Source organism: Carassius gibelio, chromosome B19 (assembly GCF_023724105.1).
Source record: "Carassius gibelio isolate Cgi1373 ecotype wild population from Czech Republic chromosome B19, carGib1.2-hapl.c, whole genome shotgun sequence".
Lineage (NCBI taxonomy): Eukaryota > Metazoa > Chordata > Actinopteri > Cypriniformes > Cyprinidae > Carassius > Carassius gibelio.
In genome coordinates, this window is record NC_068414.1 from 3,148,556 (window position 1) to 3,165,831 (window position 17,276).

Genomic DNA, 17,276 nt, shown 5'->3' on the forward strand with positions numbered 1-17,276 from the left:
TCAGACTGTGCAGAAGAATCATCTGTTTCCTGTGGACTTGTCCAGGTGGTCTTTACAGGGGATTTGTATCTGCGGCTCATCTAGTTGTCACGGTCTCCGCTGTGTTTCTGGGCCATAGAGGTCCTTTCTAGGTGTTGATCCACCATCTTCTCTGGATACGGACTGGATCCGGGTGACTGAAGCGGATACAGACTGGATCTGGTGGCTACGGTGAACTCGGAATAAGGGATTTCTTTAAAAGACTTTTTTTTTCATATAAGATTTTATCCAACTTTTCAGATAGAGGCATGAGAAAGAGATTGCCTTGATTGGGCTTTTGGTTATTGGTGGACAGAGAGGACTTTTTTGAGTTTTACTCCTCCCTTTTGGAGTAGGGGGGGGGGGTGCTGACGAAACACATGTGGGCAGGCATTGTCACCCTTGATGACCCTTGGCGAGCGTAGTAGTTTAACAGAGGCAGCGCACAGGCCCGAGGGTTTGGAGACACAGCTCGAGTTTCTCTTCATTGTCGCATAAATCTTTCGCCTTTTACTAAAGATTTCCGTGGAGGGGAACTTTTGAGAGTGAACTGTATTTTTGGGTGCTCTGCTCACAGCAGAGCTACATTGAAAAGTCAAGAGCAGAATCAGTTTGACCGTCCGGCAGCATGCTGTGAGAGGGCTTGCCACTGGTCGTCGTCTGAATAGGCACTCTCTGCGTTTGACCACTTCGTGTTTATTTAGCCGGATGGGAAGGCAGCGCTTTCTTGTACGTGACGGAATGCAAATTCTTGAAGGCTCTCTTTAGTGACGGGTCCAAACAAAGATCTCATCTGCTCCTCTAGCCCTATCGGCGACTCGTGCACTTCGAGCCTTCTTAGTGACGCCGCAAGTTGCTGACTGCTGACTGCTGACTGCGTTGGTGGTATAGTGGTGAGCATAGCTGCCTTCCAAGCAGTTGACCCGGATTCGATTCCCGGCCAACGCATGTCCTTTGGCTCGGGCTGACGTCGAAGCAGAACTCCCTCTGTGACCTGTGCCTCCACCCAAAACTTTTGGATGGAATAATTTCGGATGGACCCATCATTAGCTGAAGTCGCATAACACTTGCAACACTACCCGTAGCAGGGGTCATTGTTTGGACTCTTTTTTTTTTTTTTTTTTTTTTTTTTTTAATTGCGCTTTAAACAAAAAGTATTGTGTCAATGCAACTGAACAACATTTATTAGGAACACAGTGCATCAATAAAGCTACTGACTTCCGCCTGCGTTGGTGGTATAGTGGTGAGCATAGCTGCCTTCCAAGCAGTTGACCCGGGTTCGATTCCCGGCCAACGCATGTCCTTTGGCTTGGGCTGACGTCGAAGCAGAACTCCTTCTGTGACCTGCCACTCCAACCAAACATTTTGGATGGATCATTCGGAAGACGAAAAGAACCAGCTCTCCCCGTCGGGGAATCGAACCCCGGTCTTCCGCGTGACAGGCGGAGATACTGTCCACTATACTAACGAGGAGACGTGCATGCTGCCGTTTCCCCCCCAACTGACGGCACTGCACTGACATAACTAAACAATGCATGGCTTCTTCTGACGCAGACCCAGCCCTAGCACCGTAAAATTTCTGATGGACCCATCATTAGCTGAAGTCGCATAACACTTGGAACACTACCCGTAGCAGGGGTCATTGTTTGGACTCTTTTTTTTTTTTTTTTTTTTAATTGCGCTTTAAACAAAAAGTATTGCGTCAATGCAACTGAACAACATTAATTAGGAACACAGTGCGTCAAAAAGCAAAATGACAGTTAAAGGCATTTCGTTATTGAACTCTTTGATGACATCATTCAGCTAAGTTCAGTTTAAATAGTATCTGTGCAATAATTTGCAATCAAGTCAACGATATCGCTGTACATGAAGTGTCCCCAGCTCCGCCTGCCAGAAGCGACAGAGGGAAGAAACCAAAACTCGATCGGTGAAAGGATGGAGAAAAAACCCGGTGAGAAACCAGGCTCAGTCGGGGAGACAGTTCTCCCCTTGTCAGACGAAACCAGCAGATCAGCTCCAGGCTGCAGGAATGTCAGACTGTGCAGAAGAATCATCTGTTTCCTGTGGTCTTGTCCAGGTGGTCTTTACAGGGGATTTGTATCTGCGGCTCATCTAGTTGTCACGGTCTCCGCTGTGTTTCTGGGCCATAGAGGTCCTTTCTAGGTGTTGATCCACCATCTTCTCTGGATACGGACTGGATCCGAGTGACTGAAGCGGATACAGACTGGATCTGGTGGCTACGGTGACCTCGGAATAAGGGATTTCTTTAAAAGACTTTTTTTTTCATATAAGATTTTATCCAACTTTTCAGATAGAGGCATGAGAAAGAGATTGCCTTGATTGGGCTTTTGGTTATTGGTGGACAGAGAGGACTTTTTTGAGTTTTACTCCTCCCTTTTGGAGTAGGGGGGGGGTGCTGACGAAACACATGTGGGCAGGCATTGTCACCCTTGATGACCCTTGGCGAGCGTAGTAGTTTAACAGAGGCAGCGCACAGGCCCGAGGGTTTGGAGACACAGCTCGAGTTTCTCTTCATTGTCGCATAAATCTTTCGCCTTTTACTAAAGATTTCCGTGGAGGGGAACTTTTGAGAGTGACCTGTATTTTTGGGTGCTCTGCTCACAGCAGAGCTACATCGAAATGTCAAGAGCAGAATCAGTTTGACCCTCCGACAGCATGCTGCGAGAGGGCTTGCCACTGGTCGTCGTCTGAATAGGCACTCTCTGCGTTTGACCACTTCGTGTTTATTTAGCCGGATGGGAAGGCAGCGCTTTCTTGTACGTGACGGGATGCAAATTCTTGAAGGCTCTCTTTAGTGACGGGTCCAAACAAAGATCTCATCTGCTCCTCTAGCCCTATCGGCGACTCGTGCACTTCGAGCCTTCTTAGTGACGGCGCAAGTTGCTGACTGCTGACTGCGTTGGTGGTATAGTGGTGAGCATAGCTGCCTTCCAAGCAGTTGACCCCGGATTCGATTCCCGGCCAACGCATATGCTTTGGCTCGGGCTGACGTCGAAGCAGAACTCCCTCTGTGTTTGGACTCTTTTTTTTTTTTTTTTTTTTTTTTTTAAATTGCGCTTTAAACAAAAAGTATTGTGTCAATGCAACTGAACAACATTTATTAGGAACACAGTGCATCAATAAAGCTACTGACTTCCGCCTGCGTTGGTGGTATAGTGGTGAGCATAGCTGCCTTCCAAGCAGTTGACCCGGGTTCGATTCCCGGCCAACGCATGTCCTTTGGCTCGGGCTGACGTCGAAGCAGAACTCCTTCTGTGACCTGCGACTCCAACCAAACATTTTGGATGGATCATTCGGAAGACGAAAAGAACCAGCTCTCCCCGTCGGGGAATCGAACCCCGGTCTTCCGCGTGACAGGCGGAGATACTGTCCACTATACTAACGAGGAGCCGTGCATGCTGCAGTTTCCCCCCCAACTGACGGCACTGCACTGACATAACTAAACAATGCATGGCTTCTTCTGACGCAGACCCAGCCCTAGCACCGTAAAATTTCTGATGGACCCATCATTAGCTGAAGTCGCATAACACTTGGAACACTACCCGTAGCAGGGGTCATTGTTTGGACTCTTTTTTTTTTTTTTTAAATTGCGCTTTAAACAAAAAGTATTGCGTCAATGCAACTGAACAACATTAATTAGGAACACAGTGCGTCAAAAAGCAAAATGACAGTTAAAGGCATTTCGTTATTGAACTCTTTGATGACATCATTCAGCTAAGTTCAGTTTAAATAGTATCTGTGCAATAATTTGCAATCAAGTCAACGATATCGCTGTACATGAAGTGTCCCCAGCTCCGCCTGCCAGAAGCGACAGAGGGAAGAAACCAAAACTCGATCGGTGAAAGGATGGAGAAAAAACCCGGTGAGAAACCAGGCTCAGTCGGGGAGACAGTTCTCCCCTTGTCAGACGAAACCAGTAGATCAGCTCCAGGCTGCAGGAATGTCAGACTGTGCAGAAGAATCATCTGTTTCCTGTGGACTTGTCCAGGTGGTCTTTACAGGGGATTTGTATCTGCGGCTCATCTAGTTGTCACGGTCTCCGCTGTGTTTCTGGGCCATAGAGGTCCTTTCTAGGTGTTGATCCACCATCTTCTCTGGATACGGACTGGATCCGGGTGACTGAAGCGGATACAGACTGGATCTGGTGGCTACGGTGAACTCGGAATAAGGGATTTCTTTAAAAGACTTTTTTTTTCATATAAGATTTTATCCAACTTTTCAGATAGAGGCATGAGAAAGAGATTGCCTTGATTGGGCTTTTGGTTATTGGTGGACAGAGAGGACTTTTTTGAGTTTTACTCCTCCCTTTTGGAGTAGGGGGGGGGGAGTGCTGACGAAACACATGTGGGCAGGCATTGTCACCCTTGATGACCCTTGGCGAGCGTAGTAGTTTAACAGAGGCAGCGCACAGGCCCGAGGGTTTGGAGACACAGCTCGAGTTTCTCTTCATTGTCGCATAAATCTTTCGCCTTTTACTAAAGATTTCCGTGGAGGGGAACTTTTGAGAGTGACCTGTATTTTTGGGTGCTCTGCTCACAGCAGAGCTACATTGAAAAGTCAAGAGCAGAATCAGTTTGACCGTCCGGCAGCATGCTGTGAGAGGGCTTGCCACTGGTCGTCGTCTGAATAGGCACTCTCTGCGTTTGACCACTTCGTGTTTATTTAGCCGGATGGGAAGGCAGCGCTTTCTTGTACGTGACGGAATGCAAATTCTTGAAGGCCCTCTTTAGTGACGGGTCCAAACAAAGATCTCATCTGCTCCTCTAGCCCTATCGGCGACTCGTGCACTTCGAGCCTTCTTAGTGACGGCGCAAGTTGCTGACTGCTGACTGCGTTGGTGGTATAGTGGTGAGCATAGCTGCCTTCCAAGCAGTTGACCCGGATTCGATTCCCGGCCAACGCATGTCCTTTGGCTCGGGCTGACGTCGAAGCAGAACTCCCTCTGTGACCTGTGCCTCCACCCAAAACTTTTGGATGGAATAATTTCGGATGGACCCATCATTAGCTGAAGTCGCATAACACTTGCAACACTACCCGTAGCAGGGGTCATTGTTTGGACTCTTTTTTTTTTTTTTTTTTTTTTTTTTTAATTGCGCTTTAAACAAAAAGTATTGTGTCAATGCAACTGAACAACATTTATTAGGAACACAGTGCATCAATAAAGCTACTGACTTCCGCCTGCGTTGGTGGTATAGTGGTGAGCATAGCTGCCTTCCAAGCAGTTGACCCGGGTTCGATTCCCGGCCAACGCATGTCCTTTGGCTCGGGCTGACGTCGAAGCAGAACTCCTTCTGTGACCTGCGACTCCAACCAAACATTTTGGATGGATCATTCGGAAGACGAAAAGAACCAGCTCTCCCCGTCGGGGAATCGAACCCCGGTCTTCCGCGTGACAGGCGGAGATACTGTCCACTATACTAACGAGGAGCCGTGCATGCTGCAGTTTCCCCCCCAACTGACGGCACTGCACTGACATAACTAAACAATGCATGGCTTCTTCTGACGCAGACCCAGCCCTAGCACCGTAAAATTTCTGATGGACCCATCATTAGCTGAAGTCGCATAACACTTGGAACACTAACCGTAGCAGGGGTCATTGTTTGGACTCTTTTTTTTTTTTTTTTTTTTTTTAAATTGCGCTTTAAACAAAAAGTATCGCGTCAATGCAACTGAACAACATTAATTAGGAACACAGTGCGTCAAAAAGCAAAATGACAGTTAAAGGCATTTCGTTATTGAACTCTTTGATGACATCATTCAGCTAAGTTCAGTTTAAATAGTATCTGTGCAATAATTTGCAATCAAGTCAACGATATCGCTGTACATGAAGTGTCCCCAGCTCCGCCTGCCAGAAGCGACAGAGGGAAGAAACCAAAACTCGATCGGTGAAAGGATGGAGAAAAAACCCGGTGAGAAACCAGGCTCAGTCGGGGAGACAGTTCTCCCCTTGTCAGACGAAACCAGTAGATCAGCTCCAGGCTGCAGGAATGTCAGACTGTGCAGAAGAATCATCTGTTTCCTGTGGACTTGTCCAGGTGGTCTTTACAGGGGATTTGTATCTGCGGCTCATCTAGTTGTCACGGTCTCCGCTGTGTTTCTGGGCCATAGAGGTCCTTTCTAGGTGTTGATCCACCATCTTCTCTGGATACGGACTGGATCCGGGTGACTGAAGCGGATACAGACTGGATCTGGTGGCTACGGTGAACTCGGAATAAGGGATTTCTTTAAAAGACTTTTTTTTTCATATAAGATTTTATCCAACTTTTCAGATAGAGGCATGAGAAAGAGATTGCCTTGATTGGGCTTTTGGTTATTGGTGGACAGAGAGGACTTTTTTGAGTTTTACTCCTCCCTTTTGGAGTAGGGGGGGGGGTGCTGACGAAACACATGTGGGCAGGCATTGTCACCCTTGATGACCCTTGGCGAGCGTAGTAGTTTAACAGAGGCAGCGCACAGGCCCGAGGGTTTGGAGACACAGCTCGAGTTTCTCTTCATTGTCGCATAAATCTTTCGCCTTTTACTAAAGATTTCCGTGGAGGGGAACTTTTGAGAGTGACCTGTATTTTTGGGTGCTCTGCTCACAGCAGAGCTACATTGAAAAGTCAAGAGCAGAATCAGTTTGACCGTCCGGCAGCATGCTGTGAGAGGGCTTGCCACTGGTCGTCGTCTGAATAGGCACTCTCTGCGTTTGACCACTTCGTGTTTATTTAGCCGGATGGGAAGGCAGCGCTTTCTTGTACGTGACGGAATGCAAATTCTTGAAGGCTCTCTTTAGTGACGGGTCCAAACAAAGATCTCATCTGCTCCTCTAGCCCTATCGGCGACTCGTGCACTTCGAGCCTTCTTAGTGACGCCGCAAGTTGCTGACTGCTGACTGCTGACTGCGTTGGTGGTATAGTGGTGAGCATAGCTGCCTTCCAAGCAGTTGACCCGGATTCGATTCCCGGCCAACGCATGTCCTTTGGCTCGGGCTGACGTCGAAGCAGAACTCCCTCTGTGACCTGTGCCTCCACCCAAAACTTTTGGATGGAATAATTTCGGATGGACCCATCATTAGCTGAAGTCGCATAACACTTGCAACACTACCCGTAGCAGGGGTCATTGTTTGGACTCTTTTTTTTTTTTTTTTTTTTTTTTTTTTAATTGCGCTTTAAACAAAAAGTATTGTGTCAATGCAACTGAACAACATTTATTAGGAACACAGTGCATCAATAAAGCTACTGACTTCCGCCTGCGTTGGTGGTATAGTGGTGAGCATAGCTGCCTTCCAAGCAGTTGACCCGGGTTCGATTCCCGGCCAACGCATGTCCTTTGGCTTGGGCTGACGTCGAAGCAGAACTCCTTCTGTGACCTGCCACTCCAACCAAACATTTTGGATGGATCATTCGGAAGACGAAAAGAACCAGCTCTCCCCGTCGGGGAATCGAACCCCGGTCTTCCGCGTGACAGGCGGAGATACTGTCCACTATACTAACGAGGAGACGTGCATGCTGCCGTTTCCCCCCCAACTGACGGCACTGCACTGACATAACTAAACAATGCATGGCTTCTTCTGACGCAGACCCAGCCCTAGCACCGTAAAATTTCTGATGGACCCATCATTAGCTGAAGTCGCATAACACTTGGAACACTACCCGTAGCAGGGGTCATTGTTTGGACTCTTTTTTTTTTTTTTTTTTTTAATTGCGCTTTAAACAAAAAGTATTGCGTCAATGCAACTGAACAACATTAATTAGGAACACAGTGCGTCAAAAAGCAAAATGACAGTTAAAGGCATTTCGTTATTGAACTCTTTGATGACATCATTCAGCTAAGTTCAGTTTAAATAGTATCTGTGCAATAATTTGCAATCAAGTCAACGATATCGCTGTACATGAAGTGTCCCCAGCTCCGCCTGCCAGAAGCGACAGAGGGAAGAAACCAAAACTCGATCGGTGAAAGGATGGAGAAAAAACCCGGTGAGAAACCAGGCTCAGTCGGGGAGACAGTTCTCCCCTTGTCAGACGAAACCAGCAGATCAGCTCCAGGCTGCAGGAATGTCAGACTGTGCAGAAGAATCATCTGTTTCCTGTGGTCTTGTCCAGGTGGTCTTTACAGGGGATTTGTATCTGCGGCTCATCTAGTTGTCACGGTCTCCGCTGTGTTTCTGGGCCATAGAGGTCCTTTCTAGGTGTTGATCCACCATCTTCTCTGGATACGGACTGGATCCGAGTGACTGAAGCGGATACAGACTGGATCTGGTGGCTACGGTGACCTCGGAATAAGGGATTTCTTTAAAAGACTTTTTTTTTCATATAAGATTTTATCCAACTTTTCAGATAGAGGCATGAGAAAGAGATTGCCTTGATTGGGCTTTTGGTTATTGGTGGACAGAGAGGACTTTTTTGAGTTTTACTCCTCCCTTTTGGAGTAGGGGGGGGGTGCTGACGAAACACATGTGGGCAGGCATTGTCACCCTTGATGACCCTTGGCGAGCGTAGTAGTTTAACAGAGGCAGCGCACAGGCCCGAGGGTTTGGAGACACAGCTCGAGTTTCTCTTCATTGTCGCATAAATCTTTCGCCTTTTACTAAAGATTTCCGTGGAGGGGAACTTTTGAGAGTGACCTGTATTTTTGGGTGCTCTGCTCACAGCAGAGCTACATCGAAATGTCAAGAGCAGAATCAGTTTGACCCTCCGACAGCATGCTGCGAGAGGGCTTGCCACTGGTCGTCGTCTGAATAGGCACTCTCTGCGTTTGACCACTTCGTGTTTATTTAGCCGGATGGGAAGGCAGCGCTTTCTTGTACGTGACGGGATGCAAATTCTTGAAGGCTCTCTTTAGTGACGGGTCCAAACAAAGATCTCATCTGCTCCTCTAGCCCTATCGGCGACTCGTGCACTTCGAGCCTTCTTAGTGACGGCGCAAGTTGCTGACTGCTGACTGCGTTGGTGGTATAGTGGTGAGCATAGCTGCCTTCCAAGCAGTTGACCCCGGATTCGATTCCCGGCCAACGCATATGCTTTGGCTCGGGCTGACGTCGAAGCAGAACTCCCTCTGTGTTTGGACTCTTTTTTTTTTTTTTTTTTTTTTTTTTAAATTGCGCTTTAAACAAAAAGTATTGTGTCAATGCAACTGAACAACATTTATTAGGAACACAGTGCATCAATAAAGCTACTGACTTCCGCCTGCGTTGGTGGTATAGTGGTGAGCATAGCTGCCTTCCAAGCAGTTGACCCGGGTTCGATTCCCGGCCAACGCATGTCCTTTGGCTCGGGCTGACGTCGAAGCAGAACTCCTTCTGTGACCTGCGACTCCAACCAAACATTTTGGATGGATCATTCGGAAGACGAAAAGAACCAGCTCTCCCCGTCGGGGAATCGAACCCCGGTCTTCCGCGTGACAGGCGGAGATACTGTCCACTATACTAACGAGGAGCCGTGCATGCTGCAGTTTCCCCCCCAACTGACGGCACTGCACTGACATAACTAAACAATGCATGGCTTCTTCTGACGCAGACCCAGCCCTAGCACCGTAAAATTTCTGATGGACCCATCATTAGCTGAAGTCGCATAACACTTGGAACACTACCCGTAGCAGGGGTCATTGTTTGGACTCTTTTTTTTTTTTTTTAAATTGCGCTTTAAACAAAAAGTATTGCGTCAATGCAACTGAACAACATTAATTAGGAACACAGTGCGTCAAAAAGCAAAATGACAGTTAAAGGCATTTCGTTATTGAACTCTTTGATGACATCATTCAGCTAAGTTCAGTTTAAATAGTATCTGTGCAATAATTTGCAATCAAGTCAACGATATCGCTGTACATGAAGTGTCCCCAGCTCCGCCTGCCAGAAGCGACAGAGGGAAGAAACCAAAACTCGATCGGTGAAAGGATGGAGAAAAAACCCGGTGAGAAACCAGGCTCAGTCGGGGAGACAGTTCTCCCCTTGTCAGACGAAACCAGTAGATCAGCTCCAGGCTGCAGGAATGTCAGACTGTGCAGAAGAATCATCTGTTTCCTGTGGACTTGTCCAGGTGGTCTTTACAGGGGATTTGTATCTGCGGCTCATCTAGTTGTCACGGTCTCCGCTGTGTTTCTGGGCCATAGAGGTCCTTTCTAGGTGTTGATCCACCATCTTCTCTGGATACGGACTGGATCCGGGTGACTGAAGCGGATACAGACTGGATCTGGTGGCTACGGTGAACTCGGAATAAGGGATTTCTTTAAAAGACTTTTTTTTTCATATAAGATTTTATCCAACTTTTCAGATAGAGGCATGAGAAAGAGATTGCCTTGATTGGGCTTTTGGTTATTGGTGGACAGAGAGGACTTTTTTGAGTTTTACTCCTCCCTTTTGGAGTAGGGGGGGGGGGAGTGCTGACGAAACACATGTGGGCAGGCATTGTCACCCTTGATGACCCTTGGCGAGCGTAGTAGTTTAACAGAGGCAGCGCACAGGCCCGAGGGTTTGGAGACACAGCTCGAGTTTCTCTTCATTGTCGCATAAATCTTTCGCCTTTTACTAAAGATTTCCGTGGAGGGGAACTTTTGAGAGTGACCTGTATTTTTGGGTGCTCTGCTCACAGCAGAGCTACATTGAAAAGTCAAGAGCAGAATCAGTTTGACCGTCCGGCAGCATGCTGTGAGAGGGCTTGCCACTGGTCGTCGTCTGAATAGGCACTCTCTGCGTTTGACCACTTCGTGTTTATTTAGCCGGATGGGAAGGCAGCGCTTTCTTGTACGTGACGGAATGCAAATTCTTGAAGGCCCTCTTTAGTGACGGGTCCAAACAAAGATCTCATCTGCTCCTCTAGCCCTATCGGCGACTCGTGCACTTCGAGCCTTCTTAGTGACGGCGCAAGTTGCTGACTGCTGACTGCGTTGGTGGTATAGTGGTGAGCATAGCTGCCTTCCAAGCAGTTGACCCGGATTCGATTCCCGGCCAACGCATGTCCTTTGGCTCGGGCTGACGTCGAAGCAGAACTCCCTCTGTGACCTGTGCCTCCACCCAAAACTTTTGGATGGAATAATTTCGGATGGACCCATCATTAGCTGAAGTCGCATAACACTTGCAACACTACCCGTAGCAGGGGTCATTGTTTGGACTCTTTTTTTTTTTTTTTTTTTTTTTTTTTAATTGCGCTTTAAACAAAAAGTATTGTGTCAATGCAACTGAACAACATTTATTAGGAACACAGTGCATCAATAAAGCTACTGACTTCCGCCTGCGTTGGTGGTATAGTGGTGAGCATAGCTGCCTTCCAAGCAGTTGACCCGGGTTCGATTCCCGGCCAACGCATGTCCTTTGGCTCGGGCTGACGTCGAAGCAGAACTCCTTCTGTGACCTGCCACTCCAACCAAACATTTTGGATGGATCATTCGGAAGACGAAAAGAACCAGCTCTCCCCGTCGGGGAATCGAACCCCGGTCTTCCGCGTGACAGGCGGAGATACTGTCCACTATACTAACGAGGAGACGTGCATGCTGCCGTTTCCCCCCCAACTGACGGCACTGCACTGACATAACTAAACAATGCATGGCTTCTTCTGACGCAGACCCAGCCCTAGCACCGTAAAATTTCTGATGGACCCATCATTAGCTGAAGTCGCATAACACTTGGAACACTACCCGTAGCAGGGGTCATTGTTTGGACTCTTTTTTTTTTTTTTTTTTTTTAATTGCGCTTTAAACAAAAAGTATTGCGTCAATGCAACTGAACAACATTAATTAGGAACACAGTGCGTCAAAAAGCAAAATGACAGTTAAAGGCATTTCGTTATTGAACTCTTTGATGACATCATTCAGCTAAGTTCAGTTTAAATAGTATCTGTGCAATAATTTGCAATCAAGTCAACGATATCGCTGTACATGAAGTGTCCCCAGCTCCGCCTGCCAGAAGCGACAGAGGGAAGAAACCAAAACTCGATCGGTGAAAGGATGGAGAAAAAACCCGGTGAGAAACCAGGCTCAGTCGGGGAGACAGTTCTCCCCTTGTCAGACGAAACCAGCAGATCAGCTCCAGGCTGCAGGAATGTCAGACTGTGCAGAAGAATCATCTGTTTCCTGTGGTCTTGTCCAGGTGGTCTTTACAGGGGATTTGTATCTGCGGCTCATCTAGTTGTCACGGTCTCCGCTGTGTTTCTGGGCCATAGAGGTCCTTTCTAGGTGTTGATCCACCATCTTCTCTGGATACGGACTGGATCCGAGTGACTGAAGCGGATACAGACTGGATCTGGTGGCTACGGTGACCTCGGAATAAGGGATTTCTTTAAAAGACTTTTTTTTTCATATAAGATTTTATCCAACTTTTCAGATAGAGGCATGAGAAAGAGATTGCCTTGATTGGGCTTTTGGTTATTGGTGGACAGAGAGGACTTTTTTGAGTTTTACTCCTCCCTTTTGGAGTAGGGGGGGGGGTGCTGACGAAACACATGTGGGCAGGCATTGTCACCCTTGATGACCCTTGGCGAGCGTAGTAGTTTAACAGAGGCAGCGCACAGGCCCGAGGGTTTGGAGACACAGCTCGAGTTTCTCTTCATTGTCGCATAAATCTTTCGCCTTTTACTAAAGATTTCCGTGGAGGGGAACTTTTGAGAGTGACCTGTATTTTTGGGTGCTCTGCTCACAGCAGAGCTACATTGAAAAGTCAAGAGCAGAATCAGTTTGACCGTCCGGCAGCATGCTGTGAGAGGGCTTGCCACTGGTCGTCGTCTGAATAGGCACTCTCTGCGTTTGACCACTTCGTGTTTATTTAGCCGGATGGGAAGGCAGCGCTTTCTTGTACGTGACGGAATGCAAATTCTTGAAGGCTCTCTTTAGTGACGGGTCCAAACAAAGATCTCATCTGCTCCTCTAGCCCTATCGGCGACTCGTGCACTTCGAGCCTTCTTAGTGACGCCGCAAGTTGCTGACTGCTGACTGCTGACTGCGTTGGTGGTATAGTGGTGAGCATAGCTGCCTTCCAAGCAGTTGACCCGGATTCGATTCCCGGCCAACGCATGTCCTTTGGCTCGGGCTGACGTCGAAGCAGAACTCCCTCTGTGACCTGTGCCTCCACCCAAAACTTTTGGATGGAATAATTTCGGATGGACCCATCATTAGCTGAAGTCGCATAACACTTGCAACACTACCCGTAGCAGGGGTCATTGTTTGGACTCTTTTTTTTTTTTTTTTTTTTTTTTTTTTAATTGCGCTTTAAACAAAAAGTATTGTGTCAATGCAACTGAACAACATTTATTAGGAACACAGTGCATCAATAAAGCTACTGACTTCCGCCTGCGTTGGTGGTATAGTGGTGAGCATAGCTGCCTTCCAAGCAGTTGACCCGGGTTCGATTCCCGGCCAACGCATGTCCTTTGGCTTGGGCTGACGTCGAAGCAGAACTCCTTCTGTGACCTGCCACTCCAACCAAACATTTTGGATGGATCATTCGGAAGACGAAAAGAACCAGCTCTCCCCGTCGGGGAATCGAACCCCGGTCTTCCGCGTGACAGGCGGAGATACTGTCCACTATACTAACGAGGAGACGTGCATGCTGCCGTTTCCCCCCCAACTGACGGCACTGCACTGACATAACTAAACAATGCATGGCTTCTTCTGACGCAGACCCAGCCCTAGCACCGTAAAATTTCTGATGGACCCATCATTAGCTGAAGTCGCATAACACTTGGAACACTACCCGTAGCAGGGGTCATTGTTTGGACTCTTTTTTTTTTTTTTTTTTTTAATTGCGCTTTAAACAAAAAGTATTGCGTCAATGCAACTGAACAACATTAATTAGGAACACAGTGCGTCAAAAAGCAAAATGACAGTTAAAGGCATTTCGTTATTGAACTCTTTGATGACATCATTCAGCTAAGTTCAGTTTAAATAGTATCTGTGCAATAATTTGCAATCAAGTCAACGATATCGCTGTACATGAAGTGTCCCCAGCTCCGCCTGCCAGAAGCGACAGAGGGAAGAAACCAAAACTCGATCGGTGAAAGGATGGAGAAAAAACCCGGTGAGAAACCAGGCTCAGTCGGGGAGACAGTTCTCCCCTTGTCAGACGAAACCAGCAGATCAGCTCCAGGCTGCAGGAATGTCAGACTGTGCAGAAGAATCATCTGTTTCCTGTGGTCTTGTCCAGGTGGTCTTTACAGGGGATTTGTATCTGCGGCTCATCTAGTTGTCACGGTCTCCGCTGTGTTTCTGGGCCATAGAGGTCCTTTCTAGGTGTTGATCCACCATCTTCTCTGGATACGGACTGGATCCGAGTGACTGAAGCGGATACAGACTGGATCTGGTGGCTACGGTGACCTCGGAATAAGGGATTTCTTTAAAAGACTTTTTTTTTCATATAAGATTTTATCCAACTTTTCAGATAGAGGCATGAGAAAGAGATTGCCTTGATTGGGCTTTTGGTTATTGGTGGACAGAGAGGACTTTTTTGAGTTTTACTCCTCCCTTTTGGAGTAGGGGGGGGGTGCTGACGAAACACATGTGGGCAGGCATTGTCACCCTTGATGACCCTTGGCGAGCGTAGTAGTTTAACAGAGGCAGCGCACAGGCCCGAGGGTTTGGAGACACAGCTCGAGTTTCTCTTCATTGTCGCATAAATCTTTCGCCTTTTACTAAAGATTTCCGTGGAGGGGAACTTTTGAGAGTGACCTGTATTTTTGGGTGCTCTGCTCACAGCAGAGCTACATCGAAATGTCAAGAGCAGAATCAGTTTGACCCTCCGACAGCATGCTGCGAGAGGGCTTGCCACTGGTCGTCGTCTGAATAGGCACTCTCTGCGTTTGACCACTTCGTGTTTATTTAGCCGGATGGGAAGGCAGCGCTTTCTTGTACGTGACGGGATGCAAATTCTTGAAGGCTCTCTTTAGTGACGGGTCCAAACAAAGATCTCATCTGCTCCTCTAGCCCTATCGGCGACTCGTGCACTTCGAGCCTTCTTAGTGACGGCGCAAGTTGCTGACTGCTGACTGCGTTGGTGGTATAGTGGTGAGCATAGCTGCCTTCCAAGCAGTTGACCCCGGATTCGATTCCCGGCCAACGCATATGCTTTGGCTCGGGCTGACGTTGAAGCAGAACTCCCTCTGTGTTTGGACTCTTTTTTTTTTTTTTTTTTTTTTTTTTAAATTGCGCTTTAAACAAAAAGTATTGTGTCAATGCAACTGAACAACATTTATTAGGAACACAGTGCATCAATAAAGCTACTGACTTCCGCCTGCGTTGGTGGTATAGTGGTGAGCATAGCTGCCTTCCAAGCAGTTGACCCGGGTTCGATTCCAGGCCAACGCATGTCCTTTGGCTCGGGCTGACGTCGAAGCAGAACTCCTTCTGTGACCTGCGACTCCAACCAAACATTTTGGATGGATCATTCGGAAGACGAAAAGAACCAGCTCTCCCCGTCGGGGAATCGAACCCCGGTCTTCCGCGTGACAGGCGGAGATACTGTCCACTATACTAACGAGGAGCCGTGCATGCTGCAGTTTCCCCCCCAACTGACGGCACTGCACTGACATAACTAAACAATGCATGGCTTCTTCTGACGCAGACCCAGCCCTAGCACCGTAAAATTTCTGATGGACCCATCATTAGCTGAAGTCGCATAACACTTGGAACACTACCCGTAGCAGGGGTCATTGTTTGGACTCTTTTTTTTTTTTTTTAAATTGCGCTTTAAACAAAAAGTATTGCGTCAATGCAACTGAACAACATTAATTAGGAACACAGTGCGTCAAAAAGCAAAATGACAGTTAAAGGCATTTCGTTATTGAACTCTTTGATGACATCATTCAGCTAAGTTCAGTTTAAATAGTATCTGTGCAATAATTTGCAATCAAGTCAACGATATCGCTGTACATGAAGTGTCCCCAGCTCCGCCTGCCAGAAGCGACAGAGGGAAGAAACCAAAACTCGATCGGTGAAAGGATGGAGAAAAAACCCGGTGAGAAACCAGGCTCAGTCGGGGAGACAGTTCTCCCCTTGTCAGACGAAACCAGTAGATCAGCTCCAGGCTGCAGGAATGTCAGACTGTGCAGAAGAATCATCTGTTTCCTGTGGACTTGTCCAGGTGGTCTTTACAGGGGATTTGTATCTGCGGCTCATCTAGTTGTCACGGTCTCCGCTGTGTTTCTGGGCCATAGAGGTCCTTTCTAGGTGTTGATCCACCATCTTCTCTGGATACGGACTGGATCCGGGTGACTGAAGCGGATACAGACTGGATCTGGTGGCTACGGTGAACTCGGAATAAGGGATTTCTTTAAAAGACTTTTTTTTTCATATAAGATTTTATCCAACTTTTCAGATAGAGGCATGAGAAAGAGATTGCCTTGATTGGGCTTTTGGTTATTGGTGGACAGAGAGGACTTTTTTGAGTTTTACTCCTCCCTTTTGGAGTAGGGGGGGGGGAGTGCTGACGAAACACATGTGGGCAGGCATTGTCACCCTTGATGACCCTTGGCGAGCGTAGTAGTTTAACAGAGGCAGCGCACAGGCCCGAGGGTTTGGAGACACAGCTCGAGTTTCTCTTCATTGTCGCATAAATCTTTCGCCTTTTACTAAAGATTTCCGTGGAGGGGAACTTTTGAGAGTGACCTGTATTTTTGGGTGCTCTGCTCACAGCAGAGCTACATTGAAAAGTCAAGAGCAGAATCAGTTTGACCGTCCGGCAGCATGCTGTGAGAGGGCTTGCCACTGGTCGTCGTCTGAATAGGCACTCTCTGCGTTTGACCACTTCGTGTTTATTTAGCCGGATGGGAAGGCAGCGCTTTCTTGTACGTGACGGAATGCAAATTCTTGAAGGCCCTCTTTAGTGACGGGTCCAAACAAAGATCTCATCTGCTCCTCTAGCCCTATCGGCGACTCGTGCACTTCGAGCCTTCTTAGTGACGGCGCAAGTTGCTGACTGCTGACTGCGTTGGTGGTATAGTGGTGAGCATAGCTGCCTTCCAAGCAGTTGACCCGGATTCGATTCCCGGCCAACGCATGTCCTTTGGCTCGGGCTGACGTCGAAGCAGAACTCCCTCTGTGACCTGTGCCTCCACCCAAAACTTTTGGATGGAATAATTTCGGATGGACCCATCATTAGCTGAAGTCGCATAACACTTGCAACACTACCCGTAGCAGGGGTCATTGTTTGGACTCTTTTTTTTTTTTTTTTTTTTTTTTTTTAATTGCGCTTTAAACAAAAAGTATTGTGTCAATGCAACTGAACAACATTTATTAGGAACACAGTGCATCAATAAAGCTACTGACTTCCGCCTGCG

The 17,276-nt window shown here is 47.6% G+C and overlaps 17 non-coding genes across 17 annotated transcripts; 9 read left to right on the plus strand and 8 right to left on the minus strand.

Moving 5' to 3' along the window:
• The first annotated feature begins 486 nt into the window (after positions 1 to 486).
• LOC127979973 (U5 spliceosomal RNA) lies at positions 487 to 602 on the plus strand. The gene has a single exon (XR_008159016.1). It is a non-coding gene; the product is annotated as a U5 spliceosomal RNA (small nuclear RNA).
• An 817-nt stretch (positions 603 to 1,419) lies between these two features.
• On the minus strand, positions 1,420 to 1,491 carry trnad-guc (transfer RNA aspartic acid (anticodon GUC)). Its single transcript has one exon. It is a non-coding gene; the product is annotated as a tRNA-Asp (tRNA).
• Positions 1,492 to 2,534: 1,043 nt separating this feature from the next.
• On the plus strand, positions 2,535 to 2,650 carry LOC127980010 (U5 spliceosomal RNA). Its single transcript, XR_008159052.1, has one exon. It is a non-coding gene; the product is annotated as a U5 spliceosomal RNA (small nuclear RNA).
• A 705-nt stretch (positions 2,651 to 3,355) lies between these two features.
• trnad-guc (transfer RNA aspartic acid (anticodon GUC)) lies at positions 3,356 to 3,427 on the minus strand. Its single transcript has one exon. It is a non-coding gene; the product is annotated as a tRNA-Asp (tRNA).
• A 1,042-nt stretch (positions 3,428 to 4,469) lies between these two features.
• Positions 4,470 to 4,585, plus strand: LOC127980012 (U5 spliceosomal RNA). Its single transcript, XR_008159053.1, has one exon. It is a non-coding gene; the product is annotated as a U5 spliceosomal RNA (small nuclear RNA).
• Positions 4,586 to 5,394: 809 nt separating this feature from the next.
• On the minus strand, positions 5,395 to 5,466 carry trnad-guc (transfer RNA aspartic acid (anticodon GUC)). Its single transcript has one exon. It is a non-coding gene; the product is annotated as a tRNA-Asp (tRNA).
• Positions 5,467 to 6,514: 1,048 nt separating this feature from the next.
• Positions 6,515 to 6,630, plus strand: LOC127980013 (U5 spliceosomal RNA). Its single transcript, XR_008159054.1, has one exon. It is a non-coding gene; the product is annotated as a U5 spliceosomal RNA (small nuclear RNA).
• An 817-nt stretch (positions 6,631 to 7,447) lies between these two features.
• trnad-guc (transfer RNA aspartic acid (anticodon GUC)) lies at positions 7,448 to 7,519 on the minus strand. Its single transcript has one exon. It is a non-coding gene; the product is annotated as a tRNA-Asp (tRNA).
• Positions 7,520 to 8,562: 1,043 nt separating this feature from the next.
• On the plus strand, positions 8,563 to 8,678 carry LOC127980014 (U5 spliceosomal RNA). The gene has a single exon (XR_008159055.1). It is a non-coding gene; the product is annotated as a U5 spliceosomal RNA (small nuclear RNA).
• Positions 8,679 to 9,383: 705 nt separating this feature from the next.
• Positions 9,384 to 9,455, minus strand: trnad-guc (transfer RNA aspartic acid (anticodon GUC)). The gene has a single exon. It is a non-coding gene; the product is annotated as a tRNA-Asp (tRNA).
• Positions 9,456 to 10,498: 1,043 nt separating this feature from the next.
• Positions 10,499 to 10,614, plus strand: LOC127980016 (U5 spliceosomal RNA). The gene has a single exon (XR_008159057.1). It is a non-coding gene; the product is annotated as a U5 spliceosomal RNA (small nuclear RNA).
• Positions 10,615 to 11,423: 809 nt separating this feature from the next.
• On the minus strand, positions 11,424 to 11,495 carry trnad-guc (transfer RNA aspartic acid (anticodon GUC)). Its single transcript has one exon. It is a non-coding gene; the product is annotated as a tRNA-Asp (tRNA).
• Positions 11,496 to 12,540: 1,045 nt separating this feature from the next.
• On the plus strand, positions 12,541 to 12,656 carry LOC127980017 (U5 spliceosomal RNA). Its single transcript, XR_008159058.1, has one exon. It is a non-coding gene; the product is annotated as a U5 spliceosomal RNA (small nuclear RNA).
• Positions 12,657 to 13,473: 817 nt separating this feature from the next.
• Positions 13,474 to 13,545, minus strand: trnad-guc (transfer RNA aspartic acid (anticodon GUC)). The gene has a single exon. It is a non-coding gene; the product is annotated as a tRNA-Asp (tRNA).
• A 1,043-nt stretch (positions 13,546 to 14,588) lies between these two features.
• LOC127980018 (U5 spliceosomal RNA) lies at positions 14,589 to 14,704 on the plus strand. The gene has a single exon (XR_008159059.1). It is a non-coding gene; the product is annotated as a U5 spliceosomal RNA (small nuclear RNA).
• A 705-nt stretch (positions 14,705 to 15,409) lies between these two features.
• trnad-guc (transfer RNA aspartic acid (anticodon GUC)) lies at positions 15,410 to 15,481 on the minus strand. Its single transcript has one exon. It is a non-coding gene; the product is annotated as a tRNA-Asp (tRNA).
• Positions 15,482 to 16,523: 1,042 nt separating this feature from the next.
• Positions 16,524 to 16,639, plus strand: LOC127980019 (U5 spliceosomal RNA). The gene has a single exon (XR_008159060.1). It is a non-coding gene; the product is annotated as a U5 spliceosomal RNA (small nuclear RNA).
• The last annotated feature ends 637 nt before the right edge of the window (positions 16,640 to 17,276 follow it).